Source organism: Polyodon spathula, chromosome 42, assembly GCF_017654505.1.
Source record: "Polyodon spathula isolate WHYD16114869_AA chromosome 42, ASM1765450v1, whole genome shotgun sequence".
NCBI lineage: Eukaryota > Metazoa > Chordata > Actinopteri > Acipenseriformes > Polyodontidae > Polyodon > Polyodon spathula.
In genome coordinates, this window is record NC_054575.1 from 2,949,946 (window position 1) to 2,955,937 (window position 5,992).

A 5,992-nucleotide genomic window follows, 5' to 3' on the forward strand; every position below is an offset into this window, starting at 1 on the left:
ATGCAGAAAGGCGAATGCACTGTTCTCGGTGGAGGTTAGACTAGGGTGTTGCATCACACCATTTGCTTTATTTAATTGCCAAGTTTCTATAACAACGAGATTTAAAAAAAAAAAAAAAAAAAAAAAAAAAAAAAAAAAAAAATCCTGGATTTGCATTGAACATAAATCAGGTTTGCCTTGTTTTTTTAAATTGTCTTCCAGAGGCTAGGAGGGTGAACTCTGCATCTTCTACAGCTGCTGCTGCTGCAGAGTCTCTTCCAATAGGACCTCGTTTGTTTTGCGTCTCGTCCAAAGGACGGAGCACAAGGAGGTGAAGTGACTTGCTCAGGGTCACTCTCAGAATTTTCAAAGCTTGATATAATTTTTCCTTCTCATATATTTGCTATTGCTCTCTATATATATATCGCACGTCCCCCTAGTCTCTAAGTCGCTTTGTTCATTTACAGACGTTTTTTAATGCAATTAATAAATAATAAGTTTTGAAATGGTGTAGAACTGGGGCGCCCTCTAGTGGACACAACTGTTCACAAAATGTGTTTTTAACCCTTTCCGTCCTTTTCCTTTTTATTTTTTGTCAAGGTGAAGGCGGGAAAATTACAGTCATATATAATTAAAACGGGGAAATCCTTCACTATGCGTACAGCTCTGGCCAAAAGTTTTGCATAATTTAGATATTTTTATTTAACATTGTGTAAATCAAAGAGAAACTACAAAATGGTATCGCAAAAAATAAATGAGTATTTCATATTAGATTTCAGAAATGTCACATTTTCCCAGTCAGTTTTTTCAATGTGAAGTATTTGGAAAACTACAAAGCGCTGGGTGAGCAATTCAATATGTTAACAAGGGAACATTATTCAGCAGCTTTCACTGGACTCTATGAAGCTGAGGGAGTTCATTCTATATAGAGGGGGTGCAATTCAATATGTTAACAAGGGAACATTATTCAGCAGCTTTCACTGGACTCTATGAAGCTGAGGGAGTTCATTCTATATAGAGGGGGTGCAATTCAATATGTTCAAGGGAAATTATTTTCATTCTATATAGAGGGGGTGCAATTCAATATGTTAACAAGGGAACATTATTCAGCAGCTTTCACTGGACTCTATGAAGCTGAGGGAGTTCATTCTATATAGAGGGGGTGCAATTCAATATGTTAACAAGCAGCTTTATTCAGCAGCTTTCACTGGACTCTATGAAGCTGAGGGAGTTCATTCTATATAGAGGGGGTGCAATTCAATATGTTAACAAGGGAACATTATTCAGCAGCTTTCACTGGACTCTTTGAAGCTGAGGGAGTTCATTCTATATAGAGGGGGTGCAATTCAATATGTTAACAAGGGAACATTATTCAGCAGCTTTCACTGGACTCTATGAAGCTGAGGGAGTTCATTCTATATAGAGGGGGTGCAATTCAATATGTTAACAAGGGAACATTATTCAGCAGCTTTCACTGGACTCTATGAAGCTGAGGGAGTTCATTCTATATAGAGGGGGTGCAATTCAATATGTTAACAAGGGAACATTATTCAGCAGCTTTCACTGGACTCTATGAAGCTGAGGGAGTTCATTCTATATAGAGGGGGTGCAATTCAATATGTTAACAAGGGAACATTATTCAGCAGCTTTCACTGGACTCTATGAAGCTGAGGGAGTTCATTCTATATAGAGGGGGTGCAATTCAATATGTTAACAAGGGAACATTATTCAGCAGCTTTCACTGGACTCTATGAAGCTGAGGGAGTTCATTCTATATAGAGGGGGTGCAATTCAATATGTTAACAAGGGAACATTATTCAGCAGCTTTCACTGGACTCTATGAAGCTGAGGGAGTTCATTCTATATAGAGGGGGTGCAATTCAATATGTTAACAAGGGAACATTATTCAGCAGCTTTCACTGGACTCTATGAAGCTGAGGGAGTTCATTCTATATAGAGGGGGTGCAATTCAATATGTTAACAAGGGAACATTATTCAGCAGCTTTCACTGGACTCTATGAAGCTGAGGGAGTTCATTCTATATAGAGGGGGTGCAATTCAATATGTTAACAAGGGAACATTATTCAGCAGCTTTCACTGGACTCTATGAAGCTGAGGGAGTTCATTCTATATAGAGGGGGTGCAATTCAATATGTTAACAAGGGAACATTATTCAGCAGCTTTCACTGGACTCTATGAAGCTGAGGGAGTTCATTCTATATAGAGGGGGTGCAATTCAATATGTTAACAAGGGAACATTATTCAGCAGCTTTCACTGGACTCTATGAAGCTGAGGGAGTTCATTCTATATAGAGGGGGTGCAATTCAATATGTTAACAAGGGAACATTATTCAGCAGCTTTCACTGGACTCTATGAAGCTGAGGGAGTTCATTCTATATAGAGGGGGTGGAATTTAAAGCTACACGGTGGAGATGCAAAATTCTTTGGCCGCTGCTGTACTTGAGAATTTTTTTTTGGTTAAATATGGTTTTCATAAACATTCCTTTAAAGTCTCGTCAGCAAGTTTAAGAACTTTAAATGCCAAGATACTGAAAAGTAACTTGTGTGATTGACGCATCTTTGGCCTCCAAGGTCAAAGCATATTTCTACTCGCTTGTGTAATAAACACAGCGGCTGAAGGACTTTCATGCCTGGTTTCTTTCTCACTGACAGAAACCCTGGGTCACTCTTCCACACTTTCTTCCTTCTCTCACAACGTGGTGTTCTTTGACAGTTTAAGAGAGCTGAAAGGTCTCGCGTGGTGTGCAGGGGGGGTTGTCACAGTCAGGGGAGCGCAGGGGTCCCCGAATGTTTCCCCTGGTAAAAGGCACGGCCACGTGGCGTGCAGAGGGGGAGTCAGTCAGGGGAAGTCGCCAGCCTTTGCTGCATTGGCTGTGGAGTTAGAGAGCCAAAACAGGCCAGGCAGTCTCTCATCGCGCAGCAGCGACCCCTACTGGCCAGGCGAGCTCAGAGCGGACACCTGCAGGGCCTGTCCACCAGAGTGGTAGCTCTCCAACATCTGCTCTCGAGTTCCCGTGTGTGGAAGAGGAAGCTGGCAGATTGCGCACAATCAAAACGTACATTGGGCCGGTTTCCCCCACACCGTGACTAGCACTAAATGTTCTAGTACTTATCTGGGGAACACGATTTCTGTATAAAAACATCAACATGGCTTAAGTGAGGTTGGCGCAGTTAAAAGTTTACAGCGTCCTCCAGCGCTCGGCACTCTGCAGATAAGCTCAAAGCGAATGTGGAAAAAACAAATCAAAAACCCCATTCAAAAAGGTTACTACTTTTTCTTGACTGAAAAAAAAAAAGAGAGTCAAAAAAAGTATTGTAAAAAATATTTTAATACACCATTAAATGAAAGTTTGAACTTATTTAATACAAGAGGAAAGAAAACAAAAAGAAAGTAACATATTTACAGGTCTCAAGTAGGAAATCATGTAACATATTTACATAGAAGTAACTCGCGTGTTTCTAGAAGAAACATCAAAATCTACAATATGTACACTTTATAGTTTTTTTGAATGACTTGGAAAAAAATAAAAAATAAAAATGTGTATTTATATATTTTGTCGTCTATCGTTAACCAAAAGACTGCAGGCAAGGATAAACTGCCCCCCCGCCCTCCCGCCCCCCCCAGAACATAAACATGACGTATTAACTTGACTGATCGCAACACCAGACAAAAATGTAAAACAAAAAAAACTCACTCTAGAAACCTCAGGGTTAAAAATAAAACTGTTTAACCTTGTTGCTAACGTTTTTTGTTTTTTTTTTAAATTATTTTAATATTAAAATATTCTGAAAAGTTTGGAAGGGAGGGAGAAAGGAAAAATGAAAAAAAAGAAAAAAACGAGCTGCTACGAGCGACTGTCTGAAACGCAAAATGTGAAACGTTCGATGGCTCTCCCACGTATGTACTGTCTTAACATTTTTGCCCCCTCCTGCGTGTCGATTCCGCTCTAGGCTCGTCCGCAAGTCTGGGAATCAACTCCTGTTTTCGGTTGAAATTGGATTAAGCAGGAACAGGGATTTAAAAACTGCGACCGGTAGCTAATTTTAGCTTATCAGATATTGATCTGCGATTACTTTTTTTTTTTTTTTTTTTTTTAAAAAAAAGGTCAAACTGGGAAGTTCAGCAAATACAAGCTGGTTAAACTACTTTCAATTTGCAAAACTGTAGTCCTAATAAAATTTAACAGTGTAATATATTACAGGGAGAGAGAGAGAGAGACAGAGACAGAGAGAGACAGAGAGACAGAGAGAGAGAGAGACAGAAAGAGAGTGGAGTTTTCTCATCTCCAAATTAAACGCAAACTGGCGAAAGAGCAAGGCCTTCACATTTTTTGAGAATATTAAATTTAATACCCTACTTGTGTGTGTGTGTGTGTGTGTGCGCGTCTCTGTGCGAGTGTCTGTGTGCGTCTGTGTGTGTCTGTGTGTGCGCACCTGCCTGCCTGTCTTGTATAATTCTCATCATTTCCGCTCAGATCAAGCTAAACAGATGTTAGATTTTTATTTTTAGTCCGATTTGCAAAAAGCCGTTTTTCAATGTAAATATTGCAAAAATGCATTTGCTATAAAGTCCTTGAACAGCAAGCTGACCTCTGCAATCCATTTAGACTGTGAGGCTGTTAATGCTTTTGAGAGAATTTGCCATACTAAGATATAACATTACCAGTCCAAGCTATCATAACTGAGAGAGCACCATACATACATACATATATATATATATATATATATATATATATATATATATATATATATATATATATATATATATATATACACACACACACACACACATATATACGTATATATGTATGTATGATTTCACTATGTAACACAATTTTTGTTCCTGGCTAGTAAGTGTTATTTCCTAATTGCTTATGCCTCAAAAGTATAGAAAATGGCTATTATTCCCCACAAACTTTGCTTTTGTGACCAGGACAGTGATATTTCAAAATATCACTATTTCCAATGAGAAAACGGGCAAATGTGTGTCTTTTCGTTCACATAAAGTCAGAAAAAAACAACATATGAATCCAAATTAACATGTATTTATACTAAAGAAATACAAAAACGACTACAAAAGATTTAGAAGTGAGTAGTTTTTCGAGATTTACAATTATAGTGTATTAATTTACTGTTGTTTTTTTTCTGACTTTATGTGAACGAAAAGACACGCATTTGCCCGTTTTCTCATTGGAAATAGTGATATTTTGAAATATCACTGTCCTGGTCACAAAAGCAAAGTTTGTGGGGAATAATAGCCATTTTCTATACTTTTGAGGCATAAGCAATTAGGAAATAACACTTACTACCCAGGAACAAAAAAATATATATTTGTTACACAGTGTTTTATATAAGTTGGTAACACACTGTTTTTTTTTTGCAGGAAAAAAAGGGAGAAAAATGACTTTCATTCAATAATCTTAAAAAAAAAAAAAAAAAAAAACAATATACTATTAAAACATATAAAAAAAAAAAAAAGAGTCTAAAAGTCATACCAAGAAATAAATGAAATGTTGGCAACAAGAGACTTTACATTACAGCCCTCACAGCTCATAAACGTCTCAAACCATACTGTGCTCTGAGCCCTCTTCACTTGCATACAGCACACCAGAGCTGGCAAAGAGACTCCCGCTGCACAGCGGTGTGATCCAGTCCTGCTTTCACTAGGAGTTTAATAATCAGACTCCCGCTGCACAGCAGTGTGATCCAGTCCTGCTTTCACTAGGAGTTTAATAATCAGACTCCCGCTGCACAGCGGTGTGATCCAGTCCTGCTTTCACTAGGAGTTTAATAATCAGACTCCCGCTGCACAGCGGTGTGATCCAGTCCTGCTTTCACTAGGAGTTTAATAATCAGACTCCCGCTGCACAGCAGTGTGATCCAGTCCTGCTTTCACTAGGAGTTTAATAATCAGACTCCCGCTGCACAGCAGTGTGATCCAGTCCTGCTTTCACTAGGAGTTTAATAATCAGACACACCTGAGCTTGTTAG